The sequence below is a fragment of the Microcebus murinus genome, chromosome 7, assembly GCF_040939455.1.
Source record: "Microcebus murinus isolate Inina chromosome 7, M.murinus_Inina_mat1.0, whole genome shotgun sequence".
Lineage (NCBI taxonomy): Eukaryota > Metazoa > Chordata > Mammalia > Primates > Cheirogaleidae > Microcebus > Microcebus murinus.
The window spans coordinates 3,697,133-3,723,314 of record NC_134110.1 but is presented as its reverse complement, the minus strand read 5'-3'; the positions used below and the strand labels follow the sequence as shown (position 1 = coordinate 3,723,314).

The window sequence follows — 26,182 nt, the reverse complement described above, 5'->3', positions numbered from 1 at the left end:
TACAGCCCCCTCCCCACACACACACCCCTATCCCGTCTGCATTACAGACTGGGCCAGCATGTGATCAGGCTGCTGATGCTTCCCGCTGCCAGTGACATCAGCCGGCTGAGCCGTGCAATAGAGAGCAGCACCATCCCTCACAGAACGGGGGAGGAGCAGCAGGGGACAACAGGGAGGAGACTTGCCTCCCAGGGAAAAGACAGCACAACAGCTACTTGGAATACTCCGGGTGCAGTGCTGGTAAGTCAGGGTTTCAAGGCAATGCCCTCCGGTCTCCAGGCCCTCAGACACGAATGAAGTCCTCTCTGCCGACAGAAAGCCAAAGCAAAGCCTCCGACTGCCTGCTTGTGTAGCTCTGCCCTCCTGCCCCTCCCCTTCCCTCCCTCTGCTCTCCACCCCCAAACCCAAAAACACTCTAGTCCTGGACTCTCTCCAGATGCTGGCTCAAGCCCTGGCTTTGCAGCCCAATGGAAAGCTTCAAAACCCTGCTAGCAAAAATCTACGTGCTCCAAGTGGCCCCTGAGCAGCACCCTGACACAGCAGTGTTTACCACTGAGGAACAGATAACCTTCAGAACAACACTGTACACTTGGACCCTGGGGGACAACACCTGGTGCTCTAGGCTTGTCAGTAGCAGCTTATTACAGAGAAAAAGGGTCAGCTTGGGGGGTGCGGGGGGGGGGGTGGCACTGGGATATTCCAGGTATATCTCACAGGACATGGCCCACGACCCACATGCCTGAGTGAGACCTGCCCTGACTGGCATCATCCCTGGGGCTCCCCCACCCCAAATGAATGGGCATTAGTCATGAGCACATACATCACCCCAGCTCCCCACCTCCCTCCTGCAATCGCAGGCACACACTGAGAAAACACTCTCAAAGCTGTGTCTGACAGACCACGAGAAACAGTCTCAGGTTCTGTTACACCCCATGAGGGGCACCACACTCAGGAACTTACATCACCCAGCTCTGTCAGTGCTGTTTCTCTTGCCCTTCCAGGAGTCCTCAGGGTGATACTGCCACTGGGAGGGCCACTGATGTCTTTAATTGCCTGGCCTGCCCAGGATGGAGCACTGTTTCTGTGACCATTCACAGGCCCAGCAACAAAGTCTAAGCAAGGACAGCTTCTGGAGCGCCTGTCATTTTCTTCTTTGCCAATATCTCCCACCCACATCAGACCGTTTCCAACAGGACCCCTGGTCACTGGGCTTCTTCCTCATAGAGGGTAGGGCAAAGGGCCCGGACTAAGTAGTCAGGCTACTCACACCTGGACCAGGCTGGTCGCACTCCGCCTGCTCATCCTCCCTGTTACAAGGAGAAGGAAGCAGATCCTGGAAACATGCGCATCTGGGACCTCCCATGGCAGAGAATGGGTGGGGCAGGAAAGAGGGATAATGCTGTTCCTCACAGGAATAGCGGCTAGAGCCTCCTGCAGTATACCATGTGTCCAAAGGCATAAGCACACAGCCTAGAGGGGAAAATGGTCAGTCTCCTTCCTTTGGAGTATTTTTTGGGGGCAGGGAGCTGTGCTGCTGTGTCATCCATCCACATTATTCCTGTCTGGCAATAGATACTCTGCTTGCTCCCTTGTCTATTTGTCAAAGCTTGTTCATCACCGCACAGGCTGAGCAAGAACTCACCCATACTGGTGCTGCTCCCACCCCAGACTATTCCATCCTGTTTCTCTATGTTCACTTTTCCCTCAAGCTAAGGATAATACTTCACAAATTAACCCATATTCATTAATTACAAAAGCATGATGCTACCTTTAAAAACATTTAAGTGCCTATTCCCCCCTAAACCAGTTATCTATATAATGAATCCCTTCTACCCAATCTGACAGCACCTATGTCTACCAAGTAGCCATTTTGCCCCCCACCTCCCAAATCAGGGGATCTGGGTAAATGGCTATCCTCATACCTCAGGAATCTAAGCTACTCAAAGTTTAGTGTGGCAGGCCAGCAATACCAGCATCACCAGAAGCTTATTATAAATACTGAATCTTAGACCCCATCTGAGAGCAACAGAATTGAGATCTGCATTTTAACAAGATTCCCAGTTAATATGAATGCATGTAAAAGTTTGAACTACAACCCTTCCTGGCCCAAGTTGAAACGCCCCAGGCCTGAGAAATAGGTTGGTTAAACCCCTTGAGGACCAAATGGCTACAAGCATCCAGAAGCCTGGGGATTTACAGACATATAATAACTTTAACCTTGCTCCAGAATGACGACCATGAACCTCACCCTTTATTCTTATCCAGACATTCCCCAATCCACTGTTTCTTTAAGAGGGAGGTTTTCACTATCATTGCAGGCTTCCTTCACTAGATCCAAAATCAGTGGAGGCTGTACCTATTAAGCCCTTAGTGTGGCAGGCTGGGAAAAAAAATCAAGTAGCTTTAGAAGTCTCATAGACCTTGCTCTGCTCACCAGGTCTGCCACTGTGTGATCTCAGTCAAGTTAGCCTTTCTGAGCATCTTTTCATCCATAAAGTGGCAACAGCAGCTACTTTTCAAGTGTTTGGTGAGGATTTAAAAAAGCATTTCAGGCCAGGTGTAGTGGCTCACACCTGTAATCCCAGCACTTTGGGAGGCTGAGGCGGGACGATCACTTGAGGCCAGGAATTTGAGACCAGCCTGGGCAACATAATGAGACCCTATCTCTATAAAAAATTTTTTAAAAATTAGCTGGGTAAGATGGCATGTGCCTATAGTCCCAGCTACTTTGGGGGCTGAGGCAGGAGGATCACTGGAGCCCAGGAGTTTGAGGCTGCAGTGAGTTATGATCATGCCACTGCACTCTAGCCTCCGCAAGAGCCAGACCCTGTCTCATAAAATAAAAAAGCGTTTGATACAGTGTCTGGCAGAAGTATTTTATCAGTAGGGTGGCCACATAATTTATCATCCAAACCAGAATACTTCTGAGGAAAAAAAGGGGCAAATATTAATAATGATACCAGGACTGCAAGCTTAAACAGAGATGGTCTTAGACAACTGGTAGGCATGATCACTCTATCTGCAGCCATTTGTGTTCAGAAACATTTTACTCAAAAAGCCTGTTCCTTTCTAATGGCTTCCTGATCCCATCTCTCCGAATCTATCTATTCTGCTCCAACAACACAGGCTAACATGAGTCAAAGGCCTGAGAAGCAAAAGCTGACTTTAATGATCAAAAGGCAACTTGTGCTTCTCAAACTCACATCTGATGCTGGATAGGCACTTGGCCCTTTTTATTGGAAGACATTCTTTATAACCCTTTGCCAATAACCAACTAGGCACTCAGAAGATACTAAAAGCTGGTAACCAGCAAAGGTTGAAGTGATAATTCTCATTCTAAGGCAATCCATTTGAACAATGTCTCAAATGTTTTCTCCTGTAAGTTTCTTTTATCAATACCTATTCAGTTTCCAATTTAAGTTTCTTAATTAAGTTCAAATTTTAAAGTAATTTTCCTTTGAAAATATCAGTTATCTTCTCTATAGTTAACTTTCTAAATTTCTTGACAACCAAACAACTCAGGGAAATAAGTAAATTAATTCAAAGTTTGCTATGGTCTAAAATAGAGACTCCTCTCACAAACTCAAAATGCAGATGAGAGAGCCAGGGATTCTGGCTCCAGAGCTCAAGAGTGTTACAGCCTCAACTCTGATCTTTTCCATCCTCAACTTGATAAAAACCTGTACTCTGATGAATCCTCCACCACCAAAGCTCAGCATAAAATTTCTCAGGGTCCTCTGCAGAGTATCATTCTTGAGCATCTGGCAAACAAGGTAAGTGACAAGGCAGGAACAGTGCTTTTAGGGCCCCATTTGTGAAACCATTAAGGCAGGTGTTATAAAGGCTCCACTGTATATAAGGCAGACAGCAACTGCAAGAGGTCAGTCAAGGTTTGTGGGAGACCTGAGTTGGCATCTTTCATAGAGCAGATGCAAAAAAAAAAAAAAAAAAAAAAAAAAAGAGGTTTAATTTTGACGAGGTGATAGGAGGGAGGGTAAGCTAGGTATACTAGGGCTTGGGCCAGAATATCGATTTAATGTTCAGGCACTTGCTGAGGAATCTGTGTAAGCTCTTAAATAGGAAATAATCTGGTAGAGGGCTCAAGATGAACCAGAGATCAGAGAGGAGGAGGACAGAGATCACAGAGGAGGAGGACAGTGTCCAGGCGGAGGAGAGCACAGAAACAACTGGAGGGGGAAGGGAGGAGTTTTGGAAGTGGGAAATACATTAAATGGCATAGGCAGACCACAATATTGCATCTATGCCATGATTATAACTATGTAAAAATCTGTATGCTAATGGATAATGTTGGTAAAGGAACACAGAAACTATGAAAAGGTAATGTGGGGGTAGCAGTATGCTAATAGATTTTCCTCTGGTTATTACACAAACATAACAATAAATTAGATCTGTCCTCTCCTGTCCTTTTCCACTCTAGACTTTCAACATACACACTATTATAAGTCTGTATAGCAACTACACTTGCTACACAAGTGTGGTTTATAAATCTCTACTTCATCTCCAAATTCCAGTCCCTGGGAGTAGCAAAGACAGGACACAGTCAATTGTCCTCATTCGATTCTTTCAAATGACTAATTTTATAGTCAGCTGAAACTATTTAAAGTCAATGATTTATGGTTGTTCTTAAAGTTTTAACAAGCTCATCAAGTAGCATTTCTAAGAATGTATTTCTAAAAAGACTTTGGATACTATCTTCTCCCACAAAAATAAAAAAAAACTAAAATGCCAATTTTGAAAAATCAATTTTGACAGCTTAAAGAGAAAAAGTATAGGAAGTCAGACATCTGTCAAGATCATTCCGATTGTTCTGTTTGCATTATAGCCCTTACCCACCCACACCACAGTGGCTATAAGTTTCTCTAGAGCAGTGCTTCTCCAATTATAATGTGCATACAAATCACCTATTAATCTTTTTAAAACACCAATTCTGATTCCACAATTTGTATATCTAATGAACTCCCAAGGTAATGTCAATGTTACTCATCTGCTGACCAAACTTTGAGTAATAAATGTTTAAAATGAATTTATTTGTTTATTCATTCATTTAATATGGAGACAGCATCTTATTATGTTGCCCAGGCTGGTCTCAAACTCATGTCCTCAAGCAATCCTCCAACCTTGGCCTCCCAGAGTGCTGAGATTATAGGTGTGAGCCACCATACCTGGCCAAAATGAATTTATTTATCTACCTCAGATTCACTCTTCAAGGTAATTCATCCCATCCTTACTCAACACCACTTTCTTCATGGTGTTCACTCTCCTCAACATCACCTTCAATGGTTCCCTGTTGCCTCTCAGATCAAAGCCTATCTTTAGGCCTTGGACTTACTTGTTAACTTTCCCTCACACTATTCACCAAACATAAAGGGCTAACGTTGAGTTAATCACAACTCTCCAGAAGTTCACACTCTAGAAAAAGTAATTTATTGCTAATCTGAGCACTAATAAGACAGACAGTTCAGAAGACAGAGAATACATGATAGCTAAAATATCCAAGGAAAGCTTCCTTACAATTTCAGCTATACATTTAAAGTTATATTATTATAGATTAAGGCATAAAAGAGCATTAGGTTTATTTTGTACTTACGATTATAAAAATGATTGTTGGATTATTTTAATTTTGACTGCTTTAATAATCTTCAAATAAATTCTGTAAATTATTTCAAAGTGAGTAGTATAGTTCTTAAAATATTATCATGTTAAGATTTTAAAACATCACATACCATGTTCACATACTGGAAGATTTAATATTGTTAAAAAGTTAATTCCCACCAAATTAATACACAGATGTTCCTCAACTTACAATAGGGTTATGTCCTGAAAAACCTATCATAAACTAAAAATATCACAAGTCAAAATGCATTTAATACACCTAACCTACTGAACATCATTAGGTTAGCCCAACCTGCCTTTAATGTGCTCAGCACATTTATACTAGTCTACCATTGGGCAAAATCATCTAACACAAAGCCTATTTTATAATAATGTGCCCTGAAAGCAAAAAATAAAATAGTTATATGGGTATTAAAAGTATAGTTTCTATTGAATGCGTATCACTTCACACCATCATAAAGTCAGAAAATCAGAAGTTGAACCATCATAAATCAGAGATGTCTGTACATAGTGTAATACCAATAATAATATAGGCCTTCAAGCAATTCAGTCGGGAAACTTTTTTTTTTTTTTTGAGACAGAATATCACTCTGTCAACTAGGCTGATGCAGCAGCACAATCTAAGATCACCATAACCTTCAACTCCTAGGCTCAAAAGATCCTCCTGCCTAAGCCTCCTCTGAGTAGCTGAGACTACAGGTGGGTGCCACCACACCTTGCTAATATTTTTGGTAGAGATAGGGTCTTGCCTCCACCTCCTGAAGGGAATTATAGGCAAAAGCTACCGAGCCCAGCCAAAAGACTTTTTAACAAACAGTACTTAAACAACCAAATAGCCACATACGGGGGTGAGGGTGAGAAATGAACCATGACCCCCCTCCCTTATACCATATACCAACATTAATTTAACAGGTATCACAGAAACCTGAAGTAAAAGCTAAATATAACCAGAAAGTTTTCTAAAAAAATAATCTTTGTAACTCGGGGTGGGGGGGTTGGGGGGGAGGTGCAGAGAATCAAAGGTTTCTTATGTAAGACACAGAAAGCAATGATTATCAAAGAAAATTCTGATGAACTAGACATATCAAAAGCAAAAATCCTGCTTATCAAGACACCATTAAGAAAACAATCAGGCAAGCCACAAAATATGAAATATGGGAAAATATCCACAAACATATCTGACAAATGGCTAGTATCATTCTAGAATATAAAAAAAGTCTTAACTCAAAAGTTAAAAAAAAACCACTCAGTTTTTACCACATCTAATAAGCACTTCACAAGGATATATAGATGGCTAATAACTTGAAAAAGTGCTCAACATCATTAGTCAAAGAAATGCAAGTTACAACCATGAGATAACACTACACACTTACCAGAAGGCTAAAATTACAGACTTCTTCACATTTTGCCAACATTTGATATTGTCAATCAGAACTTCTATGTTGTCCTATGATGGTACTTTAGGAAAAGTTCTGAAATTTTTGATACAATTAAACACAAGCTATCCCACAACCCAGCAATTCTAGGAAGTCAACCAAGAGGAACAAAAGCATTGTCTACATAAAGACATGTGCAAGAACAATAATAGCAGCTTTATTTATAATCACCAGAACCTGGGTACAGTCCACATGAGCATCAACAGGAGAACAAACTGTGGTATATGCATATACTACATTATCACTCAGCAATAAAAGGAAATAAACTACGGATACACACAACAGGGATGAATCTCAAAATAATCAGTGAGTGAAGTGTATGTAAGAGTGCATTTTTATATAATTCCATTTCACTTAAATTTCTAAAACAGACACAACTAATATATGGTGAAAAAAAGCAGGTGGTTACCTCTGGAGAGTAGCAGTACGAGTCAACTAGGAAGGGGCAGGAGGGAACTCTCTATGACAGTGTTAGTCTGTATTTTGAGGGGAGTTGGGTGTGTATGTTTGTCAGAATGCATCTAATGATGCATTTAGAATTTGTACATTTCACTGCATATTAGTTTTACATCAAAACAAGTTGTAAACAAATACAACCCTAACTCTAGTGTTGAATATTAATTTGATAATATACATGTTCAAGTGTTTTGAGGTGAATTGTACCTATGTCTACAACTTACTTTGAAATGAATCATCAAAATAAGAACTACTGACAAATGGTTAGAGGGCTAAATAAATGAATATGTGACAAAGCAAATATGACAAAATGTTCATTGTAGAATCTAGGTGGTAGGTATTATGGGTGTTCATTTTATAATTCTTTCAGCTTTTCTGTATGCGCCTGAAAATGCTCACAATAAAATGTTCAGGAAAAACTCAAGTGAGACCTTTTGTGACCAAAAAGCAAGTCTGACTGAACTAACTGGTTTAAGAAGTGACTCCATTAAATGAGGTTTTATGGTGGACATTTCCATAAATAAGGTTAAATCTATTGGCCCAAAGTTTTGACAAAACAAAGTGATGAGGAAAAACCATTTTAAAATACTGTATTGGCAAATACGTATTTTTAAACAATATTTTAATTTTTCCTCAATCCTATAAATAAACTGAGTTAAACAAGAAACAGAGTAGTCATCTGAAATCTTGATAAGGCATTCTTAGTACATTTCCAAGAAACTGAGTATTTCAATGTCTGATATGACTAGGTAACAAATCTTTTCACAAATTAAATGGTTTCCAGTTCCTTCTTTTTAACAAATATGAAGGAGGAGTGAATGGAACTGTCAGCAAGTAGATGACTAAAAATAACAGATGACTGATTTTTTTCATAGAACTCAAAGAATTCAAAGAATTGAGTGAACTGCTTCATTCTCCATTTACTTACTTTATGTATACAAGTTTACTCAGAGGACAAGATTTACAAAAATAAAAAACAGAAATATATTTGGTGTTCTAAGTCCCAAGTCATTCCAGCATTTCAGCACTAAGTCATCCAAAATTACATGAGTTTTTTTTTTTTTTTTGAGACAGAGTCTCGCTTTGTTGCCCAGGCTAGAGTGAGTGCCGTGGCGTCAGCCTAGCTCACAGCAACCTCAAACTCCTGGGCTCGAGTGATCCTTCTGCCTCAGCCTCCCGGGTAGCTGGGACTACAGGCATGCGCCACCATGCCCGGCTAATTTTTTATATATATATTAGTTGGCCAATTATAAATTAATCTTTCTATTTATAGTAGAGACGGGGTCTCACTCTTGCTCAGGCTGGTTTTGAACTCCTGACCTCGAGCAATCCGCCCGCCTCGGCCTCCCAAGAGCTAGGATTATAGGCGTGAGCCACAGCGCCCGGCCTAGTTTTTTTAAAAGGCTCATTTATCTCATCAAGAAGCATTTCTAATAAATAAAATTTTATCAACATTTATAACATTTAGATCATCTTAATTGTCCTACCAATCATCATAGCAATCCAATAAACTTACAGCCTTTGAATCACAAGAAATAATTTAAAATTTCAATTTAGGTACTTTTTTTAGAGAAGTATGACATGATCAATAAAGCCTCTTAAAGCATAAAATATTACATTAGGATAAAACTGTAGAAGTGAACTAGATATATGAGTAAAGAAGGAAAGGAATAGTGAAAGATTACCCACTGGAAAAAATTGGTTTATACATTTTTAAATAGACGGTAAGTATTAAATCTCCTCACTTATTGCAAATCCACTAAGTACATTTTCACTTATGATGAAAATTTAGATATCAAGTGTCCAAGTACACTGTATTAAAATTTTATAGTAAAATATACATAAAATTTACTGCTTTAACCATTTTTACACATACAATTCAGAGACATTAAGTACATTCACGTTTTTTGTGCAACTGTCTACCACTATTCATCTCCACAACTTTTTCATCTCAAACTAAAAGTCCACACCTTTAAACACTAACTACTCCCCACTACTCTTTCCTCCCAGCCCCTGATAACTATGATTTTACTCTGTCTTTATGAATTTGACTATTCTAGCGACCTCCCTATAAGTAGAATCATACAATGTTTGTCCTTTGTGTCTGGCTTATTTTACTCAACACAATGTCTTCAAGATTCATCCATGTTGTAGCCAATATCAAAATTTCCTTCCTTTTTTCAAGGTTTTTATTTTTATTTTTTAGAGACAGGGTCTTGCTATGTTGCCCTGGCTGGTCTTGAACTCACGGACTCAGGAGATCCTCCCACCTCAGCCTCCTGAGTAGCTAGACTACAAGTATGTGCCACTGCACCAGGTTTCCTTTTTAAGGATAATATTCCATTTTATCCATTTTGTTTGTCCATTCATCTGTTGATGGATACTCAGGTTGTTTCCACCTTTTGACTATCATAAATAGTGCTGCTATGAACACTGGTGTATGAATATGTTCAAGTCCCTGCTTGCAATTCTTTGGGGTATATACCTAGAAACAGAATTGCTGGATCATATGGTAATTGTTTATTTTTTTAGGAAGCACCATAATACCGTCCACAGCAGCTGTACCATTTTACATTCCCACCACCAATGCACAAGTGTTCCCATTTCTCCAGATTCTTGCAAATACCTGATACATGTATTTTTAATAATGGCCATTCTAATGGGTATAAATTGGCATCTCATTTTAGGGTACACTGTTTTTTAAAAATAGGTTATAAACAAATACTTGAAGATTATTGTTGCCTAGTTAATGAATCCCCAAGATCATGTTTTTAAAAATCTCACACAACCATGTTTTCTCCTCCTTATGCCACCTGAGTGATCCTAAAGGCAAATGCTGATTCTACCTCCCTGGTTGCAGTGAGCATCTGACTCAAGCTGGGCAAGAATAGCCCAACCCCGTGACTAGAGACCAGTTCAGCATGGGCATGACTTAAGCCATGCTAGCTGGAGTCCTTCCTTGATATTTCCCTAACTGTATATAGTGGAGGAAGAATAATTTCCTGATTGATCATGATGCCAGAGGATGTGAGCATATCCCATTCCTCAGACAGCAGGCAAGTCTGCAAAAGGAGATAATGAAACCTACACTGGGAAACAGAGGAAAAATGGAGTCTTGACAAGATTGCGAGCCCTGGATTCAGCATCCCTAGTTATTCAGTGATTCCTTCCTATTTTGTGAGCTACACATCAGAGCCTTACAACACATCTCACATTTTGCTAAAGTAAGTTCTAATTAGGTATTTGATCATTTGCAAACAAGAATGTTCTGTGTAGTTCAAGCCCTTTAGCAAGGATTGACTAAACAATTACTATATACAGGATAAGAACTGCTGGGACAAAAGCCCTTAATCCTCTGGTAACAGATGAGAAAGTCAGCCAGAAAGAAAACAGGAAAGGAGCTAAAAGACCGCTTGGTCAAATCTCCTGTTTTTACTAGAGAGCAAACAAGGCCCAAGGATGGCCAAAGTGGCAAAACTACTGAAGTCCAGATCTGTTGGTCCCAAATCCAGGGACCAATCTAATCTGATCTCCCCTACCTCTGTCTTCTCTTGTACTGTGTGACACTTTCTAGGCCCAGGTCTGCAGCGACACTTTTTTTTTTTGAGACAGAGTCTTACTCTGTTGCCCAGGCTAGAGTGCCGTGGAGTCAGCCTCGCTCACAGCAACCTCAAACTCCTGGGCTCAAGTGATCCTCCTGCCTCAGCCTCCCAAAGTGCTAGGAATACAGGCGTGAGCCACCACGCCCAGCCTGGTTTCAACATTTTTATGGCCTGCAGCCACACTGTCTAGGCCCATGTCTACACTCACACATATCCTTACTCAGACCTTTTTATTTATTTATTTTTTGAGACAGGGTCTTGCTCTGTTGCCCTGGCTAGAGTGCAGTGGTGTCATCACAGCTCACTGCAACCTCAAACTCCTGGGCTCAAGCGATTTTCCTGCCTCAGCCTCCTGAGGAGCTGGGACTATAGGCACATACCACCACACCTGGCTAGTATTTCTATTTTTTGTAGAGATGGGATCTTGCTCTTCCTCAGGCTCGTCTCAAACTCCTGAACTCAAGCAATCCTCCCACCTCAGCCTTCCAAAGTGCTAGGATTACAGGTACGAGCCACCACATCTGGCCTCCAATGGATCCCTTTTCTTCTCTTAGGTTCTCAAGGAGTTGTGTATTAAATCCATCACATCCTACCAGAACAGAAGTTAAATTCTTAACCCTAGGCTCCTTCCCTCATTCCTTACTCTCTCCACAATTTCCTAATTTATTCAGCAAAAAGTCATTTTCACATTTCTGGGGTTTCCAAGGTTTCATTGCCATGTGTATATACTATTTTCGAAGGTGATAATTTCCCTTCTTCCCATGAAGAGCAAAAAGCAAGACTGCTTATGGTATGCGGGCGGGGGGGGGGGTTCTGAAGCAGACTATCTTGAAGATTCTGGTCCAGAGTCCTAGAAAACAACATGCTGTCCAGGCAGTGTCCCCAAGTTGTATTAGGAAACTAGTATAACCAAAACACAATGAAATGTTACTTTACCTGATGCTAGATTGTTCAAATTTGGGGTTTGCAGAAGTTCCTTAAACATTATACCAAATTGGAGACCCCTATTGGTGACCCTTACAGTGCCAACCACAGGGAACCTGGAGAATATAAAAGCCAGTGGTTTAAAGGCAGGATACTTTCATTCTAGAGGGCATCTGATGTGCATTAAAAGCTTCAAAGATTTATCCTTTGATGAAGAAATTCTACTTTTAAGGATTTATCCTATGTCCAAATAATCACAGATATAGGCAAAGTTTTAGCTTCAGGTATTTCTCACTGGTATATAAAACAGAAATCTATTTAAACAAACTGTCTCCAAAACATAGAACTGAAAGCCAAAGGTTCTTAACCTTTTCCGTACCATGAACCATTCAGTACTCAGCACTCTGTTAAAGCCTACAGACATTGTCCAAGAATGTTTTAAAATACTTAAAATAATAATAATTTTTTTTATTTTAGCGTATTATGTGTTAAGGTTACATATTGATAATAATTTTGTAGTAAATAACATGTCCAGATACGTGCAATGATTGTAAAGGAATCAAATATGAATTGTCTGATCATCCTACTGATGACAAAGTATTAGGTCCTATGTGATGTTGCCTAAACTCACAACTCAAAGAAATGCTACATATTTCAGTTAAACATTAGTGAAAATAAAGATGTAAGTTTTTATCTTTCTAAATTATTGGATCCCCTGAATTCTATTCCATGCACCCAGGTTAAGAATCCCATAATGCATCTATCTGGACAGTAAAATGCTATGCAACCTTGAAAAAGATATACAAAATTAATGACATAGAAAGATAACAGGAAGAGAAAGAGGCAAATTAATATACAGTGTGTTCAGAAATATTTCATTTAATTATGTACACGTTAGAAAAATACTGGGAAGAGACATCAAAACATATCAATGGTTATCTCTGGGTAGTAGAATTACATGTGTTTTTTTCCTAATTTATCTGTTTTCTTCAAAAAATTTTTTTACGGCTGGGCGCGGCGGCTCATGCCTGTAATCCTAGCACTCTGGGAGGCCCAGGCAGGTGGATTGCTCGAGGTCAGGAGTTTGAAACCAGCCTGAGCAAGAGCGAGACCCCGTCTCTACTATAAATAGAAAGAAATTCATTGGCCAACTAATATATATATATATATATATATATATATATATATATATATATATATATATATATATATATAAAATTAGCCGGTCATGGTGGCGCATGCCTGTAGTCCCAGCTACTCAGGAGGCTGAGGCAGGAGGATTGCTTGAGCCCAGGAGTTTGAGGTTGCTGTGAGCTAGGCTGATGCCATGGCACTCACTCTAGCCTGGGCAACAAGTGAGACTCTGTCTCAAAAAAAAAAAAAAAAAAAAAAAATTTTTTTTTTTTTTTACAATGAACATACTATTTTAACAAGAAAAAAATACAAGTTATTAAACAGGGTCAGGTGACTCAGAATTAACATCTCCTAAATAAATTTGAATTTCTTTTAATTTTGCAAAGAAAAGTTCATATTAAAAAGGAGGTTTCAATTTGACATTAAGAGTTCAACAACAAAATGAAATTAGGATTATAATCCTAAATATAATAAACCGCAGAACATTAAAATAGGGACTTTGAAGTCCACTTAATGCAGGCCCTTCATTTCACAGCAGAAACACTATCCCTCTAAGTACTAATTTCAGAAGCCTTAAGTTCTGATCTCTGCATAGTTCCCTCTCACCCAATAATTGTACTCACTTCTTCTTCAGATGTAAAACATCTACAATTGGAAACTGGAACACAAACACCAAAGTGGAAGTAATTGATACTGTGATCAAGACATAAACGACTCTTCAGTGGCAAAGCCCTGACACTCCAGCAGATGGGGATGGTACCACACAGACCAAGGCTTTCAGAAACGAACTGAAACATTACATTCCTACCTTTCAAAAGTGAAAAAAAGAGTAGAAAATTTGGTTTTGAGGTACAAGAGGAGCTAGGCAATTTATAACCATGACCATAATTCTCAAAACCACCCACGGAAAATGAAGATGTTACATCCCATCTTACAACTATTGTAGCCATGGTAACCAAGGAGGTAAAGCAATTTGACCAAGATCACACAGCTACCATTCAGATCCCATTCCAAAACCATGCCCCTTCCTGACCCCTGTGCCCTTTTTACAAATTTATATTATAAAATTTCATTTTGTTAAAAAAGTAAATCAAGATTACACAAAGTAAAAAGTAAAGCAGGATTACTTTCACACTCCTGCAACATTCCTTGTCCTCAATCCTACTCTCTGAATGAGCAGTTTATCATTTTCTATGCATTTGTGAACAACTTTACCAACACTGGTACCACTCAACTTTAGGTTCTGCCAATATGATAGGCTAAAAATAAGAAGTAGTTAATAAGAATCCTGTGTGTCAGGCACTAGCTAGGCAACAGGGATATGTTAATAGTGAGTAAGGAAAAAACAGCTACAACTCTTGCCTTTATGAGTTTATAAGTCTAGTGGTAGAGACAAAGCAAATAATCATGTGAGTGATAAACTATTCATTGTAAGTGAAGTGCTAAGAAGGAAAGAGATGTGATGATATAAAAGTAAATAAAGGTGTTCCTGACCTCATGGGAGAGTGATAGTTAAAATTCCCTGGGTAAGCAGACTTTACAAATGCTTGTTAATCTAATTTGCAAAGTTAATATAATTTGATTAGTTGATTGAAGCATTTTTTTTCTTTTTCTTTTTAGATAGTCTGGCTCTGTTGCCCAGACTAGAGTGCCGTGGCTTCACCCTAGCTCACAGCAACCTCAAACTCCTGGGCTCAAGCAATCCTTCTGCCTCAGCCTCCCGAGTAGCTGGGACTACAGGCATGCACCACCATGCCCAGCTAATTTTTTCTATATATTTTTAGTTGGCCAATTAATGTCTTTCTATTTTTTTAGTAGAGACAGGACCTCGCTCTTGCTCAAGCTGGTTTCGAACTCCTGAGCTTGAGCCATCCGCCCACCTTGGCCTCCCAGAGTGCTAGGATTACAGGCGTGAGCCACCTCGTCCAGCCTTTTTATTTTTCAGCATTTTTTTTCAAATGGAATAAAAACAGTCAGTAGTTATCAATTTTCAGTTCATATCCTTTTGTAATAGTAGGAAAGGTCTGGAAAATGTCAAAATATATCCCTGAGTTATCTCTTTAAAACCCCCCACCCATTTTGGGAATTAAAGCCTACATTCCTGCCCAAGGCCAGTAATCAGATGGGCGGAAAACCATTCATTGTTTTCTACTTAAACCTCTGGAGTACTGGTAACACTTCCCCCTCTTTTAAGGCTGAGTTCTTATTGATATAAACACCATAGGATAAGTCAGTATTCCTTGTCATCTGGAAAGTTAAAAAAATACCCCAAATGATTTTGTCATATTTTTCTAATCACTAGGTAATATTTAATGCACTAATTTGCAGAGGTCACTAGTATTAAATGTTATTTTTCTTTAAAAAAAAAAAAAAAACAAATTTCATCACTCCCTCTCTGGGTTTTGGTTAGAACAAAAAGTTACCCAAGTTACATTCTGTGCAGGACAGCCAGACTTCTGGTAAAAACCAAAGCACAACTCATCGACATCAAAATGTACCACTTACAGGTTAGTTTGTCCTTTGTGTTCACTGGGAAAGAATCTAAGGACATAGGTTCAAGCTGGTTTCACAGCTATTCTAAATGTGGATTCGCACCTGCTCATGCACCTTTATACTTAGGAATACAGAACTGCACAGGTGTGAATTCAAGATGATTACTATTCCTAGCCATCATTAACATTTCAAAGAGTTAAAAGTGCCAGTAAGGGAAGTTTGCTCACCTAAGCCCCTTTTTCAGCATTTTCCCCAAGGGATTTTATTCTTTGGGAACTAGATTACAATGGATTGGACTATTAATATATATCTTCTTTCAACTTCCCAAAAGAGGAAGGAATTAAAATTCTCTTTAAGGTAGTCTAACTTTTCAGAGTGCCTAGTAGACTTTCCTCCCCAACAGAAAAAAAGTTACCAGGAAATTCAAGATAGTAAAAAATTAAAAAGACTAAAGGAAAAAAATTTGTTCTACTTATAAAGGAAATGGGAATTAAAATGAGAATTCTGTTTACCAAATCAGAAAAAATAAAGTTATAATATCCAATGATGAAGAGTCATTTTGATCATTTTCTTCTCTTTATAAGGTGTGGCAACATTCAAACTGCTCAATTTTTAAAAATATCAAAGAATTGTTTTAAAAATATCAAAACTGTTCAACCCAGTAATTGTAAAAATCTCTAAGTAAATACTCAAATACGAAGAAAGATTTACCTATAACAATGTTTGTCACAAGGCTATCAACAGTGAAAAACTGGAAATAACCATTTCCCTCAAAATGGACCATGAACTTAGTTATTAAAATACATATCTCAGCATATGACAAGGAGAATGCTTAAGTGGTTGGGGAAAGTGCATGTTTACAGCTGCATAAAAAAAAAAAAAAAAAATCCGGCCGGGCGCTGTGGCTCACGCCTGTAATCCTAGCTCTTGGGAGGCCGAGGCAGGCGGGCGGATTGCTCAAGGTCAGGAGTTCAAAACCAGCCTGAGCAAGAGCGAGACCCCGTCTCTACTATAAATAGAAAGAAATTAATTGGCCAACTGATATATATATAAAAAAAAAAATTAGCCGGGCATGGTGGCGCATGCCTGTAGTCCCAGCTACTCGGGAGGCTGAGGCAGGAGGATCGCTTGAGCCCAGGAGTTTGAGGTTGCTGTGAGCTAGGCTGACGCCACGGCACTCACTCTAGCCTGGACAACAAAGTGAGACTCTGTCTCAAAAAAAAAAAAAAAAAAAAAAAAAAAAAAAAATCCGTCATGCTTGTAATCCTAGCACTTTGGGAGGCCGAGGCGGGCGGATTGCTCAAGGTCAGGAGTTCGAAACTAGCCTGAGCGAGACCCCGTCTCTACCAAAAATAGAAATAAATTAATTGACCAACTAAAAATATATATACAAAAAATTAGCCGGGCATGGTGGCGCATGCCTGTAGTCCCAGCTACTCGGGAGGCTGAGGCAGTAGGATCACTGAGCCCCGGAGATTGAGGTTGCTGTGAGCCAGGCTGACGCCACGGCACTCACTCTAGCCTGGGCAACAAAGTGAGACTCTGTCTCAAAAAAAAAAAAAAAAAAAAAAAAAATCCAGAAGTATGGAGAGAAGAGATTAAAGTCATCAAAAACAATTGAAGTAGACTACAGGGAGTAGGATGTATTAAATCTATTGAAATTTTTTAAATGTCTTTAGCAAATGTAAATTACACAGGAAAAAAAATTCAGAAAATGGTTTTAAAAATTTAAAATCTGCGGCCGGGCACGGTGGCTCACGCCTGTAATCCTAGCACTCTGGGAGGCCGAGGCTGGCGGATTGCTTGAGGTCAGGAGTTCGAAACCAGCCTGAGCGAGACCCCGTCTCTACTAAAAATAGAAAGAAATTAATTGACCAACTAAAAGTACATATACAAAAAATTAGCCGGGCATGGTGGTGCATGCCTGTAGTCCCAGCTACTCGGGAGGCTGAGGCAGGAGGATCACTTGAGCCCAGGAGTTTGAGGTTGCTGTGAGCTAGGCTGACGCCACGGCACTCACTCTAGCCTGGGCAACAAAAGTGAGACTGTCTCAAAAAAAAAAAAAAAAAAATTTAAAATCTGGATCTAGGTCTCTGACAAAGGAATTCAAGATATTTTTTAAATAGTGTACTTAAATAAAAATGAACTGTCTTTTAAGAGTATCCCAGAAATGTTTTTACTGAGTTATTTGGTCATAAATTATTAATAGCCTCCTTATGTTTGTGCCTAGTACAAATGTTAGTTCAGTACTTCTGAGATTCTATTATGAGGATGAGTTATGATGAAAGATTGGAGGTTCGTCACTACATTAAAAGTTAATAAGAAATAGGCTAGTGCAGTGGCTCACATCTGTAATCCTAGCACTCTGAGAGGCCAAGTTGGGAGAATCGCTTGAGGTCACGAGTTCAAGACCAGCCTGAGTAAGAGTGAGACTCCATCTCTCTTCTAATAGAAAAGAAAAAAAAAAAAACAGCTGGCCATGGTGACACTTGCCTGTAGGCCCACTTTAGCCCAGAAGTTTGAGGTTACAATGAGCTATGATGATGCCACTGCACTCTAGCCTGGGCAACAGAGCAAGACTATCTTAAAAAATAAATAAATAAAACCAACAACATAGAAAGTGAGAATTACCTCCTCCATCCTACACCTCAGAGATCCCTTTCAAAGATCCTTTCACATATATAAGCATGTAAACATACAGCTCTTTAAAAAATATACATGAAGAGTCAAATATACTATTTCACATCTTTTTTCAAATGTTTTGATATTCTTTCCATATATGTATGTAGAACTCAAATTCTTTCTTTTATGGTGGCATGGCAGTCCTTTCTATGAACATAATATAATTAACTATTTCTCTATTGAGAACTACTTCTCCACACCCTTGCCAAACTTTACCTTTTAAGAATCTGGCAGGTAAACAACAGAATCCATTCTATAAATTTGTGATGAGAGTCTGGGACTGAATGACAAGGAATCCACTATTAATACTTATCCTTGACCAGGCGAGGTGGCTCACACCTGTAATCCTAGCACTCTGGGAGGCCGAGGCGGGAGGATTGCTCGAGGTCAGGAGTTCGAAACCAGCCTGAGCAAGAGCGAGACCCCATCTTTACTATAAATAGAAAGAAATTAATTGGCCAACTAATATATATAGAAAAAATTAGCCGGTCATGGTGGCGCATGCCTGTAGTCCCAGCTACTCAGGAGGCTGAGGCAGCAGGATTGCTTGAGCCCAGGAGTTTGAGGTTGCTGTGAGCTAGGCTGATGCCACAGCACTCACTCTAGCCTGGGGAACAAAGTGAGACTCTGTCTCAAAAAACAAAACAAAAAAATACTTTCTCTTAAGATTATGCATTATTTCATGTTAATTGTCCCCTTCCCCCATTTTCCTTATCTCAGAAAATGGATCCACCTAAGGGTGCTGACAAAATTTCATTCTACCGTCCCCAATTTCCCACAATCACCAACTCCCACTAAACCTAACCCTGAAATTTATATGGACCCTTCTCCACTTATGCTTGTCTCCATTACTATACTAGTTCAAGTCAATACACATTTCTCACCCAGACTTCTGCAACAGCTTCCTGTTATCTCTGCTTTATCATTTAACACTTTCTACCCCCTTAAAATCCTTGCCACCTCTTAAATATACCAAGCTCAGGCTCATGCCAAGGCCTTGCTGTTCGCTCTGCTTTCAAACACTCACACTCTACTCTTAAACCAATCTCTCTGTATGGCTGACTACTTGTCATTCATGACATTGACTTAAATATCTCTTTCTCAGAGAGAAGCCTTTCCTTAATGGTGTGTGGGGAGACAATTTAACCACTAACTCCCCACACCCTAGTCATTCCTTATCACATCCCAATGTTCAGTTTCATATTACTTAGCATAATTTGAAATATTATAGTCAGCCCTCCATATCTGCAGGCTCTGCATCCACGGATTTAACCAACTCCAGATCAAATACATTTGAAACAATTGCATGTGTATTAAACACATACAAAATTTTTCCTTGTTATTCCCTAAATGATACAGTATAACAATTATTTACATACCATTCACATTGTATTACCTTATTATAAGTAATCTAGAGATGATTTAAACTATACAGAAGGATGTTCACAGGTTACATGCAAATACTATGCCATTTTATTAATATATCAGGGACTTGAGGGTGTGGATTTTGGTGTCCGAGGGCCTGAAACCAACCCCCAAAGATAACAAAAGACAACTTGTTTTCTTTTTTTCTCCCACCATACTTTTGTAGTTACATACAATTCATAGCTTTTCTATAGGAGAGCAGACAGTGTGTCTGCCCTGTTCACATCTGTATCAAACACCTCTAATACCTTAATTATGTGCTGACTAAAAGAATAGAGTAACTGTCTTTTCTTATGTGTTCCCCATCCCTTTTAAAAATAGGGTTGTCAGTCTCATTAATTTCTAAGAGCATACTGTTAATTTAAGAAAGTTAACCCTCTGTTACACATTAGAATTAATTTTTCCTACTTATTGACCCACTTAAATTAGACAATTAAATGGTTTTTAGTATAGCCATGGTTCTGAAATCACTGCAATTGTATAACATTCCATCACCCCCAAAAGAAACTCAAACCCTTCAGGAGTCACTCCCATTTCCCTCCAACCCCTTCCACCCCTGGGCAACTGATCTACCTACTGTCTCTCTACAGATTTGCCTATTCTGGACAATTCACATAAATAGGATCATAAATGATGTGGGTTGTTTTTTTTTTTTTTTTTTTTTTGAGACAGAGTCTCACTTTGTTGCCCAGGCTACAGTGAGTGCCATGGCATCAGCCTAGCTCACAGCAACCTCAAACTCCTGGGCTCAAGCAATCCTCTTGCCTCAGCCTCCCGAGTAGCTGGGACTACAGGCATGTGCCACCATGCCCGGCTAATTTTTTTCTATATATATATTAGTTGGCCAATTAATTTCTTTCTATTTATAGTAAAGATGGGGTCTCACTCTTGCTCAGGCTGGTTTCGAACTCCTGACCTCGAGCAATCCTCCCGCCTCGGCCTCCCAGAGTGCTAGGATTACAGGCGTGAGCTACCACGCCCGGCCTGTGATGTGGTATTTTTTTAAAAGCTTTTTTCACTTAGCATAGTGTCTGCAGGATTCATCAATGTTTTAGCATATATCAGGATTTCATTCCTTTTTATTGCCAAATAAGATTCTATTGTATGGATAGACACATATGTTGGAGATATTGCAGGCTCGGTTTGAGACCACCACAATAAAGCGAATACACTGAGTCACAAATGTTTTGGTTTCCCAGTGCAATTAAAAGTTATGTTCTATAGTCTTTTATTTTTTTTAAGAGACATGATCTCACTCTGTCACCCAAGCTGGAGTTCAGTGACATGATCATAACTCACTGTAACCTCGATCTCCTGGCCTCAAGTGATTTTCCTGTCTCAGCCTCCTGAGTAGGTGGGCCTACAGGCACGTGCCACTATGCCTAATTTTTAAAAAATTTTTGTAGAGATGGCATTTGGCTATCACACTATAAAGTGGGCAACAGCATTATGTCTAAAAAAACAATGTACATGCCTTAATTTTAAAAATATTGCTAAAAACCCTAACAATCATGTGGGCCCTTCAACAAGTCATAATCTTTTTCCTGGTGGAAGGTCTTGCCTCAACACTGACAGCTGCTGGCTGATCAGCGTGGTGACTGCTAAAGGTTGGGGTGGCTGTGGCAATTTCTTAAAATAAGACAACAATGAAGTTAGTCACATTGACTGGCTCTTTCTTTCATAAAAGATTTTTCTGTATCATGCAATGCTGTTTGACAGCATTTAACTGACAGCATTTAACTGAACTTCTTCCAAAATTGGAATCAATCCTCTGAAACCATACTGCTACTTTACCAACTTCAGTTTATGTAATATTCAATCCTGTGTTGTCATTTCAACAATATTCACAGCATCTTCACCAGGAGTAGATTCTGTCTTAAGAAACCACTTTCTTTGCTCATCCTTAAGAACCAAGTCCTTGGCTGGGCACAGTGGCTCACACCTGTAATCCTAGCACTCTGGGAGGCCAGAGTAGGAGGACCGCTTGAGGTCAGGAGTTCAAGACCAATCTGAGCAAGAGTGAGACCCCCATCTCTACTAAAAATAGAAAAAATTAGCTGGACATGGTGGTACATGCCTGTAGTCCCAGCTCCTCCGGAGGCTGAGGCAGGAGGATCACTTGAGCCCAGGAGTTTGAGGTTGCTGTGAGCTAGGCTAACACCACAGCACTCTAGCCCGGGTGACAGAGAAAGACTCTGTCGAAGAAAAAAAGAATCAACTCCTCACCCATTCAAGTTTTATCATGGGACTGCAGCAATCCAGCCACATCTTCAGGCTCCACTTCTAATTCCAGTTCTCTTGCTATTTTTACCACATCTGCAGTTACTTCCTCCACTAAAGTCCTGGACTTCTCAGAGTCATGTATGTGGGTTGGAATCAACTTCTTCCAAACTCTTTTTAATGTTAATATTTTGACCTCCTCCCACAAACCACAAATGTCCTTAATAGCACCTAGAATGGTGAATTCTTTCCAGAAGGTTTTCAATTTACTTTGCCCAGATCCAGAGGAATCACTACCTATGGCAACTATGGCTTTATAAAATGTATTTCTTAAATAATAATGCTTGAAACTACTCCTTGATACATGTTAGCAGGCATGATAACATTAATCTCCTTATAATACAGCAGAGTTCTTGGGTGACTATGTGCACTGCCAACAAGCAATAATATTTTGGAAGGAATCTTTCTTTCTGAGCAGCATATCTCAATAGTGGACTTGAAATCTTCATTAAACCATGCTGTAAATAGATGTGATGTCATCCAGGCTTGGTTGTTCCATTTATAGTGCACAGCAGAGTAGATTTAACATAATTCTGAAGGGCCCTAGGACTTTCAGAATGATAAATGAGCATTGGCTTCCACTTAAAGTCACCAGCTGAATTTGCCCCTAAGAAGAGAGTCAACCTGTCCTTTGAAGCTTTAAAGCCAGGCATTGACTTCTCCTCTCTAGCTAGGGAAGTCTCAGAAGGCATCCTCTTCCAACAGAAAGTTGTTTGTCTACTTTAAAATTTTCTTGTGTTTGTAGCCACCTTCAATTATCTTCAATAGGCCGGGCGCGGTGGCACACGCACTCTGGGAGGCCAAGGCGGGAGGATTGCTTGAGGTCAGGAGTTCGAAACCAGCCTGAGGAAGAGCGAGACCCCGTCTCTACTATAAATAGAAAAGAAATTAACTGGCCAACTAATATATATAGAAAAAGAATTAGCCAGGCATGGTGGCGCACGCCTGTAGTCCCAGCTACTCAGGAGGCTGAGGCAGGAGGATTGCTTGAGCCCAGGAGTTTGAGGTTGCTGTGAGCTAGGCTGATGCCATGGCACTCACTCTAGCCTGGGCAACAAAGTGAGACTCTGTTTCAAAAAAAAGAAAAAAAATTATCTTAAATAGATCTTCTGGATAACTTGATGCTTTACTTGACACTCTTATGTTACGGAGATGGCATCCTTCCTTAAACCTCTGGAGCTTCCTCACTTCTCTCAGCCTTCACAGAATTGAAAAGACTTACAGCCTTGCTCTGGATTAGCTTCTGGCTTACAGGAATGTGGAGGCTGATTTGATCCTCTGTCCAGACCACTCAAACTTTCTCCGTATCACAGCAATAAGGCTGTCTCACTTTCTTGTCATTTGTATGTTCACCGGAATAACATTTTTATTTCAAGAACTTTGTACTCACAACTTGGCTAATTGTTTCACACAAGAAGCCTAGCTTTTAACCTATCTTAGCTTTTGACATCCCTTTCTCATAAAGCTTAATCATTTCTAGCTTTTGATTTAAAGTGAGAAGGATGTATGACTCTTCCCTTCACTTGAACACTGGGAGGCTATCGTAGGGTTATTAGCTAGCCTAATTTCAATTGTTGTGTCTCGGGGAATAGGGAGGCCTGAGAAGAGAAGGAGAGACAAGGAATGTCTGGTTGGTAGAACAAGTCAGTACACACACATTTACCAATTATGTTCACCATGTTATATGGGTGTGGTTTGTGGTGCCCTCAAACAATTACAACAGTAAAACAAAGTTCACTGATCACAGATAACCATAACAGACACAGTAATGAAAAAGTCTGAAACATTGCAAGAATTACCAAAATGTGGCACAGAGACAAGAAGTGAGCACATGCTGTTGGGAAAATGGCACCAAGAGACAGACACTTGGGTTGCCATAAACCTTCGAGTCATACAAAATGCATTATTTTATTTATTTTTTTTTCTGAGACAGAGTCTCACTTTGTTGCCCAGGCTAGAGTGTGTGCCATGGCATCAGCCTAGCTCACAGCAATCTCAAACTCCTGGGCTCAAGCAATCCTACTGCCTCAGCCTCCCTAGTAGCTGGGACTACAGGTATGCACCACCATGCCTGGCTAATTTTTTCTACATGTATTAGTTGGCCAATTAATTTCTTTCTATTTATAGTAGAGACAGGGTCTCGTTTTTGCTCAGGTTGGTTTCGAACTCCTGAACTCAAACGATCCGCCCGCCTCGGCCTCCCAGAGAGCTAGGATTACAGGCATGAGCCACCGCGCCCGGCCAAAATGCATTATTCATGAGGCACAGTAAAGGTAGATTCAATAACATGAGGTATGCCTATACTACATTCTGCTTATCCACTTACCAGTTGATAGACATTTGCGTTATTTCCACATTTGGGATATTATGAATAATGCTGTTATAAATGTCCACGTATAAGTTTTTGTGTGGATGTATGTTTTCATTTCTCTTAGATATATGTGTGGGTGTTTCTGGGTCATATGGTAATTTCATGTTTAACCTTTTGAGTAGTTACCAAAATCTTTTCAAAAGTAGCTCTAATATTTCACATTACCAATGTATGACAGTTCCAGCTCTTCCACATTCTGATCAACAATTGTTATTGTTTTTAAAATTATAGCCATCCTAGTGGGTGTGAAGTGGCCCAACTGTTCAAAGATTAGATAATCTAAACAATAAGGGATAACTGCAATGGATTAGGACATATCAAACACATGATCCACAGGTTCATGATGATACTAAAAAACAGTTTACTGGTGAGCTTTGGAGAATGCTGGTGAAAGTTGATGAAAGTAAGTTTACTTTTATAAAAGCATATTACCTAACAAATGAGAAAATTAGAAAACAGCTATTTGGCAACCCCTAATATATATGGATCTAGGTAGTGATCATCAATAGCTGATGATGTCACTAGCTAGGAAGTACCCAATATCACTTACTAAGTTTTGTTTTTTTTTTTTTTTTTTGAGACAGAGTCTTGCTCTATTGTTCAGGCTAGAGTGCCATGGCGTCAGCCTAGCTCATACCAACCTCAAACTCCTAGGCTAAAGCAACCTTCCTGCCTCAGCCCCCTGAGTAGCTGGGATTACAGGTGCTCATCACCATACCCAGCTAAGTTTTTCTGTTTGTTTTTTATTTTGGCATATTATGGGGGTATAAATTTTAAGGTTTCAATAAATGCCCTTCCCCCCCTCCCTCCACAAGTCTGAGTTTCCAGCATGACCATCCCCTAGATGGTGCACATCTGGTCTCAAACTCCTAAGCTCAAGTGATCCTCCTGCGTCGGCCTCCCAGAGTGCTAGGATTACAGGCTTGAGCCACCATGTCCGGCCACTACTAAGTATTTTTGCTAAAAAAGTCAAACCTAAGGCTGCTCTCTCAAATCTCTAGATAAAATCACCAATTAACAGAAAATACAGAGGACTGAGGGACACGTAAGTACTGGAATGGGAATGCCATCGGTAAACTCTATACTGTGGATAATTCTGTAGAAACATGACCTGGTTTTCTCAACCAATAAATTGCAGGGGAGACTCTCGGTGGAGATAAATGAAGCAATTGTAGACTAAAAGCAACATGAGATGTTATCAATCACAAGTGTGTATGTTCACCTATTCCACAAGAAATCAAAAAGGCACATAGGCCCCATTTTCACTAAAGCTCACAAAAATTAGAACACTTAATACAAACAAATATACAGTAAAACTTGGACTTATTCTTATCCTTGACAGTGTAATATTCTGGTCCAATTATGTGCAAATAAGCTTTTAATCTGAGGAAAAAAGCAAAACATGGAGAACATATGCACTGAAGTGTTCATTAAAATGTTCACTATAGGTCAGGCACGGTGATTCACACCTATAATCCTAGCACTTGGGGAGGCCAAGGTAGGAAGATCCCTTGAAGATAGGAATTCGAGACCAGCCTAGGCAACACAATGAGATCTCATCCCTAAAAAAATTTAAAAGTTAGCCAGGCCTAGTGGCTCCAGCCTATAGTCTAGCTACTCAGGAGACTGAGCTGGGAGGATCACTGTGAACCCAGGAATTTGAGGCTGCAGCAAGCTATGATTGTGCTACTGTACTCTAGCCTGGACAACAGAGACCCTGTCTCTTTAAAAAACAAAACAAAACA

The 26,182-nt window shown here is 39.8% G+C and overlaps 1 protein-coding gene across 3 annotated transcripts in view; it reads right to left on the bottom strand.

Moving 5' to 3' along the window:
* CPEB1 (cytoplasmic polyadenylation element binding protein 1) overlaps window positions 1-26,182 on the bottom strand; it is a 101,541-nt gene that overhangs the window by 26,994 nt on the left and 48,365 nt on the right. The gene's annotated exons all lie outside the window — the stretch shown is intronic.